Genomic DNA, 19,613 nt, shown 5'->3' with positions numbered 1-19,613 from the left:
ATGTACAAACCTGCCTTACTGCTTTTGCCCTGGGTGTGTGTTCTACTTTACTTGCTTTCCTCTCTCCCCTACAAGAGTGTCTTTAAACACATCTTTCAGATGGGCATTAGTGATGGCACACCAGCTTTCACAGGTAGAACTTCCCTCTTCTGCGCCCTTAGCAATCTTGAATCTACCTAAAGCACCCTGGATTATTTGTATTTAGAACAAGTTCTCTAGATATCATATCCTAAGGGGCAGTAATTACATCTCATTTCTTGTATCTTCAACCTCTGGCAAGGTGTGCCTGCACTAGTGGATTCTCTGTAGCATGACTATCCAATTGGACTGAGTATTAGTCTCTTTAGGAACATGGAGGAAGCAAATTTTTGGTCAGTGAACATTACAGTTGACTTTGGTGGCTATAAAGATTCCTTGTAATTGGTATTATGTTTCCTAACACTGGTGCCCATAACATCAATTTCTTACTAAGCTTATTACTATATGAAAATATAAGGAGTTAATGTTTTAAGTGTTTTCATAATGAACAGATCTTTTGATTGATCCTAATTACAGTTTATCTCTCACATGTAGTTGGAAGAGATTTTTACACTCATGTGTGCTGGTGAGGATTTAGATAAGAAAAATGAGGACTGTAACAGCAACTTGGATATAAACAATTCCATCAATGTATCTCTGCTTTATTTCTTCATATTTCTGACTAACATCCAAACTTGATTTCTCCACAGGCAAAATGAAGTAGAGTTGGGTAACCTCACACTCAGTAAAAGGACAAAAAAGTGACTGCAATATATAGATACATGTGCCCACATTAATTTACTCTCTTGCTATGACTTTTAAAGTGACCTGGGTTAAGACGTTTTACTTCTTCGTGTTCTATCTGGGAGAAAAAGATGAGAATAATGTATTTCTCTGTATCCTCATAAGACAAATTGATATAAAGATGGTTCCAACAGTTTGTAAGCCCAAATTAAATGACAGAGGGCTTTTCTGTCAGTGAACATTATAGTTGAATTTGGTTATTATTGAGGTTATATTTTGATTTTTTTTTTTCTTTCTTTTTTTTTTAACTTTTTACATCATTCTCAAATCTCTATTTTATGATCAAAGGAGGATATTTCTGTATTCATAGCTAGCAGGTAAAATAGTACACTGGACAGGAATCTGTAGGTCTAGTGTGGAAACTGTATCTCACTCACTTTGAGACCTTCAGCAGAGAGACTGGAACTTTAGTGGGTCCCCATCTTCTTATTTCCTTATAGTACTAAGACTCTGATTCTTAAGTTTATAGAATGTCAAGAAAGTCAACATAGTGAGTCTTCCCTGATGGAACCAGTCCATAGATAATTACTTAATCACCCATCTCTTTTCCCTCTGAGTTTCTGCTGCAGTGTGTACCATATCTACACAAATTAAACCGTACTAGTCTGCTGGTAAGTTCTAGTAAGGCAGGATGCCATGTATGAAATTCTATCTTGTTCCCCTCCCCCACCTGTCCCAGCAACTCCCAGGTCTAGACATTTGGTGTGGATTCAATTAATGTAAGTTGACTGAAGGAGGACACTCAAGAACTCTATAGCTATCTCTTAAAAGTTGTTCTGCCTTCACAGAGAAAAGGAAGGTCATTTGGCAAGAATTCTTCAGACACCTCCCCCCTCCAGCACACACACCTAAAAATTATTCATGTTGATTCATCATGAAAAGGATTGAAAAAATATGACTGCTATGGTTTGAATGTCCCCATCAAAACTCATGTTGAAATTTAATCCCCATTGTGATGTGTTAGAATTTCGAACTGGTGACCTTTAAGAAGTGATTAGGTCATGAGTGAGGGCTCTGCCCTCAGGAACAAATGGGGTAATGGGTCATCTCAAGAGTGGGTTTGTACCCCTCTCACAATGTGCCCTGTGCTATACTGGGACTCTGCAGAGTTCCCACCAGCCAAAAGGACCTTGTTAGATGCAGTCCCTTGACCTTGGCCTCCCAGCCTCTAGAACCATGAGCTTAAATAACCTTTATTCCTTATGAATTACCCAGTCTGTGTCTTTGGGCTACGTAGCAACAGGAAACGTGCTGAGGTAATGACCATATTGAAATTTAAATCTTAGGAAAAGATGCCCTTCCAGCAGATGCAGCATCAGAGAGGCTCAGCTTAGGTACTATGTTAGTAAAATGCCTCTCCCTCTGGGTAGACACAGCCTCACATCAAGGCTTATGACTTGGAGTACAGAATGCCTTTCTCAGCTAGGAGTTGCAGACAGGACATAACTAATACAACCACACGTAGCATCCCTGAATGTCCAGCAAACAAACAGGTAGTAAATTCTTCCCCTCCTTCCTTGTATCTCAGAGTCAAAAACAGAGGTCTTCCTTCTGCAGGAGGCAAACCCCTCCAGCTAGTCTGAGCTCATCTCTTTTCCACTGTCCCCTCAGTATTCTGTCATCTTTGCAACTTCAACCTTACCTGCTTTCTAGCCTTTTCCCCAGCCTTTGCCCTGTGTCTCTATTTGCTGCCACTTCGTATTTCACTGTGATCTGGTTTCCTCTTCCATTGCATCACTGAAATGACTGTATTCACAAAGTCACCAAGGTCCTCCTAATTCCGAAAGGTAGACAGCCACTCTGCAGTTCTCACCTCACTTGATCTCTGTAATATTTTACATCTGCCCTATAGAAACTCCTGTTGTGTCTTCTGTAACATTATTCTCTCTGTATTTTCTCCCTTTGGCTGTTGTGGCCTCTATTTTATAGGCTCTTGTTCTATCATATAGCCTTTGAACATTAGTGTTCATCCCTCACTCGTGTTTTCTTCTCACATTCATTTAATAAGTATTTACTGAATACCAACTTCATATGAAGTTGTTGCCTTGTGCAAGGGTCACAGCATTGAAAAGGCCTTGTGCTCAGAGAGCTTATGCCTTAGTGAGGGGAGACAGCAGCAATTTAAAAAATAGATCTGTAGCAGTTACACAAGCACTTTAGAAAAACCAAAGAGTAAGGAGATGGGTGGCACAAAAGGAGGGGATGGTTGTATTTGTTTTATAACAAATGGTCAAGAAAGCCCTGTTGAAAAATTGACTTTGAGACCTGAAGGGAGTAAGAATTAGTGGAAGGCATTCCATACAGAAGGAATGGCGAATGCAAAGATTCTGAGGTGTGGGGGGTGCCAGTTTGGGATATATTAAGTTTGAAAGACCTATTAAATATTCAAGTGGAAATGTCAGGACAGCTGGAAAAAAATCTATACTTCTGGACTTGGGGAGGAGCAGGTTTGCTGGAGGTGGTAGTGGGAGACAAAGAAGAACAGAAGTTGAGTTTAATTTGGACTAAATTAAGTTATGTTGTTTATTGAAGGTCAACAAGGAGATGTAAAGTGGACAAGAATTTAATCAACAACTATTTATTGAGCACCTGGAAGTCCATGTCTACTAATAATATAGTAATTCACATTGGATTAATCGTTCTGCAAACAGCAATGATAAACTCTGGAGGGAAAACATTGACCTAAAGTCCTCAAAGAGTGAACTCAAAACTAGAAAGTTGACACTTGGAAGAAGAGAATGGTACTGGATGAGTTTCCTGTTTTGATTGTTTTTTAAGTGATTTTTTTTTTTTTTTTTTGTCTGAAGGCAGGCTCTAGTTTGAATTTGGATAGAAACTCACAGTTTTGACGAACTGATTTGAGGAATTAGAAGATAGAGCTTTAGGTTTTCACAGCTACCACAGCAACTAGAAAATGGTATGGTAATGGGAATCCTAGAAAGAAAGGAACCACAGAAAGAGAAGCTCCAAACTCTATATATCAACTTTTCCCAAATCTCTGGCTGGTCTCTAAATTAAACACACTTAGGGCAGACTTCAAATACCCTAGCTAATGATAAAATAACTGAACAGAATCATTAGCCCTTGCCCACCACAGAGAGGAAAGAGTTTGGAGTTTTAGTCTAGGCAAATTAACAGTTTAGTAAAACAAACAATTCAAAGCTTTTCACAGGAGCATAATGGAAATTATAGTCTGTTCAGATCATAATCCAAACTTCTTGAATAATTAAAAAAATGTGACCCATATTCAAAAGAAAAGACAATCAGTGGAGATTGAGCTTAAGATGATATGAAATTAGGATATAATTATTTTAAAATATTATGAATGCTCAAGAACATAAGCAAAAATATGTTCATCATGAATGAACAGAGAGCAAACCTCAGCAAAGGAACAGAAACTCAATAAAGAACTAAAAGGAAATTTTAGAAATATAAAACTGAAAATTTTTTCACATTCTGCTCAGCTATAGGTAATAGACTGCTCTTATTTGCTTTCTATGCTACTTTTGGTAGAATAGCACTCATGCCTGTCGTTCATATTTCTAGGGTCCTTGCTTCTAACCTTTAAGCAACTCATTTGCCAAAACAAGACCCAAATTTCTCCCAAATATTATCTTTTGTTTACAATCATTTCCAGCTCATCAGCATTATTGGTTTCAGGCTCTCCCAAAGAGAAGTCTGCCGAATTAACACTAGGAAAATGATTCTCTCTAAACTTAGGGACCGCTTAGACAAGGAAAGAGGGGACTCACAGAAAGGTCTGACCCTCCTGGCTAAACAGGTCACCTTACATTTTGTAGGGAGGCCTCTGCTGCTGTGTCACCCCCACATCGGTTGCCCTCTCATGACTCCTTTTGTTTCTTTTTATTATTATTATTATTTATATATGAAAGCGGAATGCATTACAATTCTTATTATACATTTAGGGCACAAATTTTCATATCTCTGGTTGTATACAAAATATATTCGCACCAATTTGTGTCTTCATACATGTACTTTGGATAATGATGACCATCACATTCCACAATCATTTCTACTTCCTCTTCTCTGCCAAAGCTGGTTGAGCATAGAGCTGGGAACTGAGTGAGCCAGCTCTCAACTCTTCCCTCATTGGCTTCAGCCAGTCCTGTCCTCTGTGGCCTGGTGCTTTTTTCTTTCTCTTTCTTTCTTTTCTGTAATCCTCTGAGATGCTAACCATTCTTTTATAAAGGTTACATCATGATCCCTACTTGGAAGGCATGCACACATTTAATTTTTATTTAAGAAGTTAATTGCCACGTGTGCTTTCTGTAGCTACCTCTTGATTAGCCAAGAGTTTTCATCCTGAACCCACTTAATATATAATATGGAGGGCTCTTGAAACCTGGGAGAAGCACTGTTCCTCTTGAGAGTCCAGCCCGAGCCACACACTGAACATCTGTTGCCAACTGTCTATCCAAGTTTCTGTTCTTTAGCAAGGGAGCCCCCTTCAGAGTTCACTAAAAAGCAATTTATAAGCAGCAGAAGTAGCACCAACAAAGGCAGGCCAAAGGAGGAAGGTAAGTTGTCAAGAATAGTGAGTAATGGCAGAGTTAAAAAAAAAATCAATATCTGTCCACATATTTCTAGCATGAGGTGCATCCATCAAAGTGAATGGGTGACATTTGTCCCAGCCTGGCTGAGGGAGCTGATGCTGGATGACTCACCTTTTGTGCTACCAGCAAACCACCCAGCCTCTGCCTGATAATTTAACACACTCACTAAAGGAAGCTCTATTCTGAATCTGTCACTAATTGAATTTTTAAATGGAATCCAATTGCCAACCAGTTTACAAACTTCCTCCATACTCTCAGGTTGTTTCCAACCTTCCTCCTAATCACTTTTGCAGCATAGCTGGATTTGATTTGGTTTATCTTTGTCTGCTTTGAAGGACAGAATCGAAATGCTTCCTTCTCTAAGATGATTTTGTACCCCTTGCACAGCTTGGGTAGAACACAGAGGTGATCTCATAGGGTTTTTCCATCCAGTGTATCTGATTTTAAAAACATAAATATGTAAAAGCCCCAGTACTGCCTCTTAAAATCCCCTTTGTGCTCTAAGAGGAAGCTAGATGCCAATTCCAGCAAAGTATCAGGAATATCAGATAGCACTGATTCACCAAATTCTGGAAAAAAAAAACCCTCAGTTTCTCTAGTTGTTGATTCAAGATGAGAAAATTTCCCTTTCCCATGAACTAATATGGCAACAAACCATAGATCAGCCTGCCCTCTGACAAAAATGACACATGAATGTGACAACTGTTCCATTCTCCCCACTCCCAGCTCATACTGTGCCCTTCTGGCTGTGTTGCTCCCCTTGGATCTTGACTCAAGTCTCAATCATCTTTGGAGGTCTCTCTGTCTTCCAGAAACCTTTTCCAACATTTTCTTTGTCTCCCAGGAATCTTCTGGCTAACATTCTGGCTACAGGGAGCTTTTTCTTGAAACTGCTCTGGCATGTATGTGAAAGTCTCTTAACTGACATTTACTATGGACTTTCCAGGGCAGAGACTGTGTGCTGAATTCTTATGTGGATACCAGCAAGATGGTGCTACTTAGCATACAGCTTAGGTATGCAATGCAGGCTGGGTGTCTGCAGCTTTCAAAAACTACGAATGACCAGGTCCCATCTCAATCTTTCTGGATCAGAATCATTCCATAGATGGTCCTGACAGACCATTGCTTTACCATCACTGAAGGATCAAATGAGCTGTATGTTAATATAGACAGACACTATTTTAAACTTTAGACTTTTTTGGTAAATGCTAATTATAATTTGTAGTAAATTATAATTTACTAACTTCTACTTTTCATATATATATAGCAAGTAGACAGGTGTATATATACGTAGTTATGTATGTATGGTATATGTGTGGTGTATATATGTATATGTACATGTGCAGCATACCTTTGTATGCAGGTGTGTGTTCATGTGTATACTCATCAGCTCTGAAGTCCACTTTGTCCACACAGCCCCCTTGTTTCAGCATAAACTGACCCCACCCTTACTGTAGGTGAGGGTCTGATGGGTCTAAGGTTAAATCTATGATTCAGGAGCGGGGTATATAATCCATTTCTGGCCACTGAAATGCAAGAGGATTGCTGGAGGCTTCTGGGAGGATTCTTCCTCATTCTTCTGGGAGTTTCACACCATTTCTTACTCTTATCCTCATTTCCTGATGTTCATCCTATGATCTTTTCCAAAGAGAAAAAAATCTTAGATGGTTGCTGTATAAAGCCTGGGTCCTGGATGGTGGATTGAGCAAACATGAGCTGATCTAAATTTGGACTTCCACTTACCTGCACTAATAAATGCCAGAGTGTTTAGGGAAGGTCTGTTACTTATGGCCAAAATATCCTGGCTACATTTGTTCTTTCTGTCTCAAGCATCACCTGACACAGTGTCCTCTTTCATAAATACATCAATAAGCATTTGTGAAATGAATGAATTCATTGTCATTGAATTAATTGTCAGTGCCCCCCTATAAAGGCTAAGTGTGGCGATAAACAGTAACTAAACAAAGTCCCTGTCCTTGAGGATTTTATATTCTGGTAGGAATAAAACTGCACTTGTAGGTCAGATTAGTAGCTTCTCTAAAAAAAATAAGCTTCATGCTTCTGCTTCTGTAAGTAGGTTCAACTTGTATAAGTGGGTAGAATGGGAACCCTGCACCAAAGGATCACTGCTTAGGAATTCACCTGACCACCAGAGTGACTTTATGTAGTTAAAAAAAAAAAAAGGAAATGACAACTGGGATCATGAATAATACTTTTTCTTCATGTTTATGACTAAAAAGAAAAACTATAGTACTCTGGTTCCCAGATCTCAGCCCCAGAGCATAAGACAGTTAATTATAGGGACCAAATGGGAAGGGACAATCTGGAAGAGTTAAGAGAACTTGAGTTTAATACATGAGTGAAAATAGGAGAAGGGAAAACTGATGAGTTAATGTCAATATTTGGGTCTATACAAGGTAATCATAAGAGGTAAGACAAGTTCATCTCCAGGTCTGCTGTCTGCAGGGAAGCAGGCTACTTGAAGACTGTCCCTGCCAGCTTAAATTGGAAAGTGGCCTTTTTTAGAGCAATTTTAGTGTAGGATAGACTCTCTTTTAAGACTTCCCTAGATGAATTATTTTCACAAGTAATGGAATGATCCCATGACTTCTCTAGGGAAGTGACTGGGATTAAGAAAGGGTCACTTGGCATGTGAAATGACTGTGTGAAGGTAGGCTTTGGGCTGACCATAGAGCAAATTCCAGGGGATGAAATAAGAGGGAATAGTCCAGCAAATGAGGCAAGGGGCAAAATCAGGAAGATCAATGATGATGCAAGAAAAGCAAAGACTGTAGAACTGGAGAGGCACTACTATCTCTGTCTCGTTGAAAAACATTTTCATCACCCTCAAAGGAAGCCCCATACCCAGTAAGAAGTACATTTAATTCACTCCATGAAAGATAAAGTTCATTTCTGAGGTCCAAATAGCTTAGCTTCACATAAAACAGCTCTTTATTCAAAGTATATTGACAAGCCAGGCTAATCTGTGGTGTTAGAAGTAACTTTTGAGGAGAGGGTTTGCAATGAAGGAAGGAAAACAGAAGGTGCTAGAGATGGTCGTTTACTCGACTTGAGTGATGGTTACAATAATGTGTTCATGTGAAAGTAATTACTTAAGCCATACACTTATGTACATTTTTTCTGTATGATTCAATTTTTTAAAAAATTCTGATAACTAAGGAACCAGGAGGCCTAGACTTCAGTTCCAGTACTGAAGTTGATTAGCTGTGTGATCCTAGGCAAGTCAGCTAACCTCTATGGACCTTGAGTTTCCTTATCTGTAAATGGAAAGTTGAGCCAGATACTCTCCAAGGTCCCTTCCACCCAACATGTTTCCTCGACCGGTACTGTTGAAACTAGCCCCAACCTTGGCAGAGGAAGAGTTGGACCTCGACCTTGGCAGAGGAGGAGTTGGACCTGTTTCTTCTTTCAGAAACTAACACTTGCAGCTGACATGTGTGTGGTCCCGCTTGTCACTGACAAGGCAGCTGTGAAGCTAATGATAGTGCAAATAAGAAGCTGCTGGTAATTAGGCGGCGGGATGTTCAAGCATTATTGTTATTTTAAAAAATCAATTAGCTGAATCAGAAAATGCCATTGAGACACACATTTATTTTTCTCTCTAGCATGGTTCCACCTGGGTAGGAGGATAATGCAGTCAATTCCAGAAAGGGAAGATGTTTCTGATCTATTAGAACTTAATATATTTTTAAAAAATTAAATAGGAGAAAAGGAGGCTTTTAATTTTATTTATTTATTTTTAAGTTTCTGTAGGGGAGGGAGACTCTGCTGTGATTTGTACTCACTGCTGCCTGGTTAACAAGCATCCAACTCTAGCAGCAACTACCTCCCCATTTCCTCCTCTTAGACTATAATAAAAAGAATGCCTATAGGAAGTCTGGGGTTATTGATCTGGGGCCCAGTTTCTGTGATGAGAACCTGGATGCATCCATCTATAGAGCAAAAGAAATGGGGCAACAGAAACATTTCTCTGTCCTTCTCTTGTTCATTGTTCAAATAACTGCACATATAACCAAGCAGGTGTGCTCAAGCACTGTATCTGGAACTGTTGCCTGAGCTGGCCTTGGCCTGTGTCCTGAATGAATCCAGAAAACCTGAGCATGTTACTGAACCTTCCTGGGGTTTGCTGTTCTGAGAAAGAACACAGTACTTCCAGAGGTGTGTATGCGTAAGTGCGTGCCCAAGCTTGCAATTTATTAGATAACAGAACTCTTAAAAAATGCTTTGCCCATTGCTCAGCATTTAACACAACTCAGGAAATACTGGCTGGTTTTACTCTTGGAAGAGGTAGTTCTTATACCTGTGGGGAAGGGGCTGGCAAGATCGGGCTGCAGAAAGTAGGTCCCACTGTTTACATTTTTTGTGGCCTTGTAGCTGTGGCATGGGGCCTCTTGACCATTCTGGCTCCCTTGAGACTCCAGCAGGGATCTCGGGGATCTAGGTGGCCTCTTCATGGATCCTCTTTCAGATCCTGCTTGGGCTTTTACAACCACAAATAGCCTCCGCTGCTGCCAGCAGCAGCAGCAGCAGCAGCAGCAGCAGCAGCAGCAGCAGCAGCGAGAGAGTCAGATATTCTGCATCTTCCCCTGCTAATGGGTGGTGACCACACCCCCTGACACCACAGCTGGTGACACAGGCCTTTAGCATAATGGAAGGCATTTGGGAATCTATTTTCCTCTCACTGCGCAGAGCATTACTCACCTCACTCCTGTGTCACAAGGAAGGCGAGGGGGAAACACAATAAACTGCCAAGATGAGTCAAATTTCAATAGAGTGGCTCTGCTCAGAGGCAGTGCTGCTGTTTCTTATGCATTCCTGAGATTCAAACTGCAAAGATTCAAACTGCTCCTTTCTTCTTTCTTCCTGGGAAGGGCAGCAAATAGAACTGTGCTTCCATTGTGCTCTTTCTTGGTTAGAGAATGAGGAAAAATGATGCTCTCAGAGCTGGTTGCCTTAAGACCCCTATGAATCTGCGGGATGGACACAGTCTGACTCTGCCGCAGCCTCATTGTCTCTCGCAGAGTCGGCCCACATCTGAGCTCCTCTGCCCTTCCTTCCCAGGAGTAGCCTCAGTGACTCTGGGTCTTTAGGTGGCTCTAGATCAAAGATGAGTGTGGAGAATAGCTCCTTCCCCCAGTACTCTGCTGTGGTCCTCTTAGCTGGGAGACCCTGCCACTGCTTTCATTTGGTGGAGAAGATGGACCCTTCCACACATGCCCTGGCCTCCCTACTAAGCTCTCCTCTCAGAGTGGCAGGAGGTCTTTCCCCAGGAACTGTCAAGAGAGATAGACATTAAAGGGAAGGAAGAGATACAATTGAGTTTATGGTCATTTGGGGTTAAGCTGAAGAGTTTTCTTATGTTGCATTTGCATATGTTTTCTGTCTATGATTCAAAGCAACAGAAAGGTCAGAAGGAAGGCAAAGGACAGGTTTAGTTCAGCATATAAGGCAGGAACAGAGAATATACAACATTTCTGAATTAATCAGACTTCTGTATTGCATGAGGCATATTTTGAGTATTTCTGCAGGCCATAGGAAACAGTACCATAAAAAACATTAATTTTAACTGAATTGATGTATTTGAAGCTGGTGGTCCCCAGACTTGATCAAGCCTTAGTCACTGAGGCTCTCTGATGATACTGTGCAAGTTTCCAGCAAATTGCTGGGTCTTAGGTGGAAATCTTTATTTCGGAAGTTCTCCCAGGTGGTTCTGATAACTGATCAGGTTTGGAATTACTCAGTTAGGCCATATTTTGAAAGGCATCATTCACATATCATCTTGTGTTAGTCACCTTTTTGTCACTGTGACCAAAAAACCTGACAAGAACAACTTAGAGAAATAAAAGTTTATTTTGGCTCACAGTTTCAGAGATTCAGTCCATGGTCAGCCAACTCCATTGCTCTGGGCTCAAGATGAGGCCAAACATCATGACAGAAGGCAGAAGGCATCAGAGGAGGAGAAGTACTGCTCCACTTCCAATGGCTAGGAAGCAGAGAGAGAGGGAGGGAAGAGCCAGCGGGCAAGATGCAATCCCTTAGGGCTTGTCCCAGCAACTCACCTCCTCCAGCTATGCCCCATTGTCCCAGAGCAGCAGTACTTTCAAATTAGGATGGACTGATTAGGTTATAGCTTTCATAACCTAATTATTTCACCTCTGAACATTCCTGCATTGACCCAGGAGCTTTGGGAGGATGCCCATATCTAAACCATAATGTATCTACCAACAAGGCAGCTCAGCTTTGTTTTTAAACCTTTAATTGTAAAACATTCATACACAAAAATACACAGAGCAGACATGTGGATTAGTGATTTAGCTCAAGTGCAAACAACCAAAATTCATCCTCCCAGTATGAGAGGTAGCATATTGCCAATAGACATATTTTTTTTTAGCACCTAAACAAAATCTTCAAAATGTTCCCATTTTATGAACCACTGGAGTTATTTCACTTCTGTAGCACCTTGGGGTTTTAGTTGTATCTTTGATAGCCTTTGATTAAGGAGCTGACTTTTCTTTTGCTTTTTAAATATATTTTTATTTTTAATTGACAGATAGTAATTATAGCTATCTATGGGGTATAGCATGACATTTCAGTATATGTATACAATGTGTAATAGTTAGATCAAGGAAATTGGTATATACCACCTCATATGTTTATCAATTACTTCTGTTGAGAACATTCAAAATCCTCTCTACTGGCTATTTAGAATTGACTTTCCATCCTTCATAATCTTCACTCAGATCTCATAATTAACCAGGAGTCAGAAACTTTCTTCAAACCCCAACTCCTCTTTTTGTCTGCAATGTGATCTTGGACAAGTTAACATCACTGATCCTTAGGTTTCTTATATTTAAGGTAAGGAGCATAACACTATGTACCTCACAGGATTTTGTGAGCATTACATTTATTGAACAAATTAAATAGTGCCTGGAAATCCCACAACACTCTCCAGTCAGATCCCATTGCTTCTTTGCTCCTCTCCAAATGATTCTTCCTAGCAATTATCCCCCTTCCCCCTATATCTGAGCCCTATGGGAGAGGTCAATGTCACTTCCATCCATATGCAGACTTGCTGTCCTCTCTTGCTTTATGAGGAAATATACAAACCAAACCTTCCCTGACCTCACACCTCTGTCTTGCCATCACCCTATTTTTCTGTTTCCCTTTGTGGTAAAATTTTTGTAGTTACCATCTCAGCTTATTCACTCTTTGTTCTCTCCTCTAGCCTCTGTGGTTGGAGCTCCTGTCTCCACAAAGCCACTGAGACCACCCCTGTCAGGATGACCAATTAAGTCTGTGCTGCCCAAGTCCAGCGACAACAGCTCCATTTTGAATCCAGTTCTCCTTCTAGTGGAGTTTGACAGATTGACTGTGCTGAGAATTGGCAGGAGCATTCCAGACAGAGGGAACTGCAAGAGCAAAGGCCCCGTGTTGGGGACAAGCTTAATGGGATCAAGGAACAGGAAAAAAGCCTGGTGTGGCTTGAGCACAGGGCTGAGAAGGCAGAGGTCAACCGGAGTGAAATTTCCCCACTGTGCATGACACACAGGTGCCCAGTTTGGGCTCCTACCATAGTGATTATGAAGAGCTTGGCAGTGTGAAGTATGAGGTGGGGAGGAGGGACTGGGTAAGGAAATGACAAGAAAACCCCAGACCTGGAGCAGCTTTTTCTCTGGTTGAGGGTCTAGATTACACAGCTGACTCGACAAGAGAGCTTGCCAGCCATTTCTGGATGGTCAGTGTGTTGTCGTGGCCTGCCCCTGCCCCACACATTTTCTTGGTGAAAATTGTGTTCTATCAGGTGATTATCTCTGGATAATTAGTTTTATTCTTTAACTCCAAAGGGAGAAAAGTGGGTTAGGAGTCGCAGGGAAAACATAATGAAGAAGAAGCCAACTGTGAGGTTAGCCCTGGTGTCCTCTGTTTTTCCAAATTTGTCAAAATAATTCCCACTGAATAAATAATAGCAGGTCTTTGCTTTCCCATTTGTACAAACCACACAAAAGAAGTCAGATGCTGGAAGCAGCCCTTTGGCTTCCTGATGCAACATGTGTGACCTAAAGTGGATGAGTTTTAACTCTGGTTAACACACACATTCCTAACAGGGACACACATGTGCACACACACACACACACGCACACTTGACAGATCCACATACACATTGAACACACCACACACACACACACACACACACACACACATATAATTGATACATATTCGATAATATACACATTCAACATTCAGATATTTAATCTGTACAGTTATTCAACACACAAACATGCTACATACATTCACCCAACAGATACACAACTCAGTATACATGTACTCACACTCAACACACACTCATTGCACACATACTCAACAGATACACATGCAATAATCTCATTAAACACACACACTCCGTGCCCACACATTCAACACTCATGCACACGTCCATGCACAACCTGAACATCTGTGCTGCTGGAGGACTCTGAGTTATATCCCATTTCTTTGCCTACTGGCCAGAAAACTGAAAGCTGGACAGTGTGGAGAACTAAAATGACTTAGGAAAGATCCACCACTTTCCTGCTCCTTAGTTATCAATTATTTAAAAATATTTGTTTTGTAGTTGTAGATGGACAGCATGACTTTATTTTATTTGTTTATTTTTATGCAATGCTGAGGATTGAACCCAGTGCCTCATATGTGCAGGCAAATGTTCTACCACTGAGCTACAGTCCCAGCCCAGTGATCAATTTTTTTGGGGGGGGGTATACGGGGGATTGAACTCAGGGCCACTTGACCACTGAGGCACATTCCAAGTTCTTTTTTGTATTTTATTTAGAAACAAGGTTGTAAATAGTTGCTGAATTGCTTAGTGCCTCGCCATCACTGAGGCTGGCTTTGAACTAGCGATTCTCCTGCCTTAGTCTCCCAAGCCACTGGGATTACAGGCTTGCGCCACCGTGCCTGGCTCCAGTTATCAATATTTATGTCACTTATCTGCCAAATCAGAGTCTGGTAGAAAGAAAATCAAGAAAAATGAGCAGGTAATTCTTACAAATGAAGACCCAACTGCCATAGGGTGCTGGTTTCCCTACTGGTTTCTCTGTCTCCATCTCCCTCTTATGTCTGTCTCTATCCCTGTCTATCTCTATCTTTAATTACAGAAAAGCTGGCCCGGAAAGGTGACCCACTTAGAAACAACCTCAACAAAAGTTACTGTGTGCTTGGCTGTTAAAGGGAACCTGTTTGAAACAGACCATCCTGAGTTAACTCTCTAAGCTTGAAAGCTTAGGGAATATGCCAGATAGAATCTGGAGAGATTAACTGACGTTGAGTGATACACAACCAAAACTTTAATGAAGAATCCCATGAACAAGTGGAATGGATGATTCTGCCATTTCTAAAATTAATTTGCTTTCATTTCCAAACTCTGACGCTAGCAGTGTTCTTCCTCAAAATGATGAAGCCTTAGAACATTCTGGGTAATGGCATGTAAATGAAGATCTCTGTGTTCCTGGCTTCCGATTCTGGTAGACCATTTCATATGGTAAGAAATGTGCCGAGGTAGAATATATTCCATTCTTAATCTGGTTGTGTTCAGACTCTGCTCTGTGAGGACATTTTGTCATTATCCTCGTGTTCTAGTGTTCCTCTTTTTCATGTCTGCCAGCTCGATTTTGTTTTCTTTCATGTTCCATTTCTAGCAATCCAGGGCTGTTATTTTTATCCTTTCCATTCTAAATTCGAAAGCATCTGTTCGCGTGTCTAAATATGTATGGATCAATGCAGGTGCTTCATTTGAAGAAAACCTGAGTATGAAGAGCTAAAGTCCCAGAAGAGGGATCGGCATGGTTTCCATGACAATTGCTTTAGTACAGTTTTCCTTTTTATTTTTAACTTATTTTAATAATCTTATTTTGTTTTAGAACGTATCAGAATGCCACTAATGGAAATAAAAACAACAAACAAAAACTGGTTCATCACCTGTAGATAGGTTGAGAAACAATGAAATATACAACACTAAAATTTTAAAATTCATTTCATGAAAAGACATAGAAAGAATTTTAAAATAAGCCACAAAATGAAAGACATACCATCAAGAGAGTTATAATTATTCATTCAAACAAAAATGGGTAAAAACCATGAACAGGCACTTTGCATGAGGAAGTCCCAATGCCTTGTGAACATGAGAAGCGTTCAAGCTCATTGCCACCAGGAAAAGGGATACTATAACCACAACGGGGCTGGGTTGTAGCTCAGAAGTAGGGGACTTTCCTGGCACGCCTGAGGCCCTGGGTTTGATCCCCAGCACTGCAAACAACAACAGTAACAAAGGTCACAGAGCCACCAGGTCAACAAAAACAAAAATGTCTCACAGTCTCAAATATTCCTGAGGACACTGAAGAGCAGGAGCTCTGGCTCAGGCTGAGGGCATCAAACCTGCTGAAGTCCTTGAGAACCCTCAGCTGACCCCAAGTTGCAGCTTGGCCCCATCCCAGTCCTAGGAACCAACGGCAAAGGGTGAGAACCCAAAGATGAGTATGGGAACGTTTGTAGCAGCATGACTTGTGAGGTCACAAAGTGGAAACAAGCCAAATGTCCACCAATAGCAGACTGGATAAATAAACGTGTCATATTTGCACTCTAGAAGAGGAAGCAGCAGTAGGGACCATCTAGTCATACCTTGGGGCATTGTTGGTCAGAGTTTTTGCAGCTCCTGCTTCTGTTCTCTGCTGTGGCCCTTGTGTTCCTGGTGCCACCTCCTCAAGGGTCTGGGGATGTTGAGGGGCTCAGGATGTTCTTAGGTTCTTGCATCCTTCATTCCTTTCTTCTCTCCCTGTGAGCTCAGTACATTTTAAAACAGCTTTTGTCATGAGGGGTTTTTCAAGCAACATACAATGAGGCAGTCTTGGCCCTGGCCTCTGCAGATGTAGCTCCAGCGGATGGCTGGATGGAAGGCACATGATGAAAATGTTAAAATGTGCAATGAATGCACAGACTGGGTGCTCAGCACCTGACTTTTCTTCTAGAAAATAATCAGCGCCTCTTTTCTTTCCTCGCTGTGGGTCCCTGAAGCCCCACTCCTGAAGCACGTCTTCCAGTTCCCCCTCTACTCCCCACAGAGATTTCATTTACTTGTTACCTGATTGCTCCAAAAGACTTTGTGTTTGTCGTTTTTTTTTTTTTTTCCTTTTAGGAACCCTCAAAATTGACTTCTAATTTGCAACCCCCTCTGAAAAAGATCAGCATCCAGTTAGAACAAGCCTCAGCTCCAGCTTCCGAAGGAGGCCAGTCACTGACTCCTCAGAAGCTCTGTGAGGCTTTCACATCAAAATGAGGGCTTTTGTAGTTGTTAGTTGTTGCATTTCTCTTTCAAAAGTTAATCTACTTATAAAATAGGTAAGGCGTACACATTATGCAAAAATGAAAAGGTGGAAAGGTGTACCATCTAGAAAAGAAAAAAAATTATAGTCCTTCTTGCTCTCATCCCCATCTCCAGCCTCCTGAGCACCTTCTAGAAGTAACACGGTGCTTTCTGCCAGAAATGGTATCTGCAAGATTAAGCGTACACCGGCTTTTACTGTTTCAAAACGTGAAGCAATAGCACACTATCCCCAGTGTTGGCCTTTTCACTAAACTTTATTTCTTCACAATTGTTTGTGCAAGACATTCGGCTCTGCTTGTTAAGGACTTTATACTTTTCTAGCATTTGGCGGTCCAAGGGATGATTGCTTAGGATTTTTCCTAGTGGGATTATAGTGAAATAAGGATCTCTGTTGCAATTGCCCTTCTCCAGACTGAATTTCCTAGGTCAGTCTTTTAAATATTAAACTATTTCTCTGAAGGGAAAAAAATTGTGTGCAATGAAGCAGTCTTCTGAGGTGCCTGCTGGGGAATCGGGCTGTTCTGTGTAGTCCTGTGTCTCATCAGGAAAGCCGCCTGTACATGAGGATGAAGTAGGAAAACTCCCCTCTGAGAATGGTCTGGATGAAATGTGATGACACATTGGTCATGGTGCTTTAAGAAGTTGACAGTGTCATTCAGAGCTTAAGTTCTGACTACAAAATAATGGGACAGATTCTACTGGAATCATACATGGGAACCAGCCACATTGCTTTATGTTTAGATAGATGGTACCCAGAAGATCGAGAACACCTGATTCAGATTGCCTTAGGGAAAAACTAGAAAATGACCCTCCATATAGCTTCAAAGTCCTTGGGGTAGGGCCAGCTTTAGATATGGCTAGATTCAAAAGTCACCTGGACTCAATTTCTCTATCTTGGTCCACCTTTATGTGTAGTGCATCCATCTCACAGACAGGAAGGACAGCCATAGCAGCCCAAGCTCTGCATCCTCTCAGGCTGTGTTCCAGCAGGAAAGGGATGGGATCCTCTTCCCCCCTAGCTGAAATCAAGCCTCTGTGGCTCTGGACAGGTTTAGGTCGGATGGCCCTTCCCGAGAGATAACATGGTTGCCTAGTTGTCTTAGCCTGGATGAAATTCCTTTTCCAGGACTCAAGGAGGAATCAATGCCATTGGCATCCTGTGGACTGAGAAGGACAAAGTGGACCTCTGACGATAAACCCAGAGCTCTTCTGGCACTCTAGGCATGGACACTGGGCAATGAGGAAGCCACAGATGCTCTCTACATTTTGGGGACTTGCTGTTCACGAGCCTGTACTTTGAAAATTCTGGCTCAGGCAGCTGAGCTCTTTTCAAGGAATATCTTCGCATTCTGCTTTAGAGGGTGGTGGAAACAAGCCATTAGCTGTGTGTGTGGTGAGAGCAGTGTCTACCTACTGAAATGGACTTTAAAAATATTCCTTCCTTTATGAGACAGAAGAAAATTCATCTCCTTCCACATAAAGAGGTTTGCCCTACAAAGATCTGGCAAAAATGAGTGTACTTCTTACTCAGTGTTGCCAAGAAGGCAGAAACGTGGAGGCTGAGCATCTTCCCTCCACGTGACTGTGAAGATGGTGGGGGTTAGAAACCCCCAACACTGTGCACATAAGGAAATTTAAATCAGCACAGAGGGGAGAAAACAAGGATTGTTTTTGATTAAATATGATATTGCTTTTAAGATAAACTCACTCATGTTTTTATGTTTCACAAGGGAAGTAGAAGCAGCCCTTAAATAAGCTCCCCCACTTTCAAGCTTTGAAGGAACCAATAATGGGAAGCAAATAACCCAAAATTGTGCTTGGAAATGAACACCAAAATAACACAGGAGGGTGTCAACTCTCTAATCTTATTTTCTCGGCTTATGAATCTGTTTCACCTCCTTTCTGCATCCCCCTTCAGTTTATTTCCCCAGCTCCACCGATCCCATAAATCTGTATGGAACTTGCCAGTCTCATTGGGCTCAGTGATGGCTGCGGTCAGTGGATGGTCCCTCCTGAGCTAAGGCAGGTTCACCGTTCATAAGGCAGCAGTTAGCATCCTGGACTTGACTCTGCTTTGGGTAAAAGTGGGATGACTCTGGGGACAGATGAGCCCTGAAAAGCAAGCTGAAGAAGTCACAAAGCAGGGCGGGTGGAGAGTGGTTGATCTGACAGCCTCAGGGAGGAAAAAGGACCAGAAGGGCCCTTTGGCTCTTTTTCTGGCGCTCTGGTCAAGCAGCTCCCGGGTCCTTCCCCACAGGCTTTGTTTCCAGGCAACCCGTTCCCCTAAAATCAGAAGCCCCAAGCTCTATGAATCAGCAGATTTTGCTTTGGTGAATTATAGGTCTTGACATTAAATTCAGATGTTTTGGGTGCAGTTTAAATATCCTTTAGCATTTCCCGGTCCCCACCCTCCCTGTTCCCTTTCTACTGGACTGCAACACCGTAACTCATCTGCCTGGCCCATGAGTTTGGGACCTCAACCCTCCGCTGGTGGAGGACATATTAACCCCCTCATTTTGATTACTTCAGTTCCCCCACCCCACCTGCCCTCCCACAAGCCATCCTGCTCAGGTGCTGCGCACATTCTGGAGGGCCCTCTGCTTCCCACTAATTAATTCACACACAGTCTCCAGAACACTACTTAAGTGTCACTTCCTCAAGGAAGCCCTCCCTGACTGCCCCAGAGGGCTGGATCCATCCCATGTTCAGAATAGACTGCACTGCTTCTTCCTGGTTCTTATCATGACTGTTTTGTATTGATCGCCTGTGCAATCAGTCATCTCCGTACTGTTCTGAGGTCTGCCTTCCACCCCCTCAGCCCTGCC

This window comes from Marmota flaviventris, chromosome 4 (genome assembly GCF_047511675.1).
Source record: "Marmota flaviventris isolate mMarFla1 chromosome 4, mMarFla1.hap1, whole genome shotgun sequence".
NCBI classification, from domain to species: domain Eukaryota; kingdom Metazoa; phylum Chordata; class Mammalia; order Rodentia; family Sciuridae; genus Marmota; species Marmota flaviventris.
The sequence above is the reverse complement of the archived record's forward strand: the minus strand, read 5'-3'. Positions refer to the sequence as shown.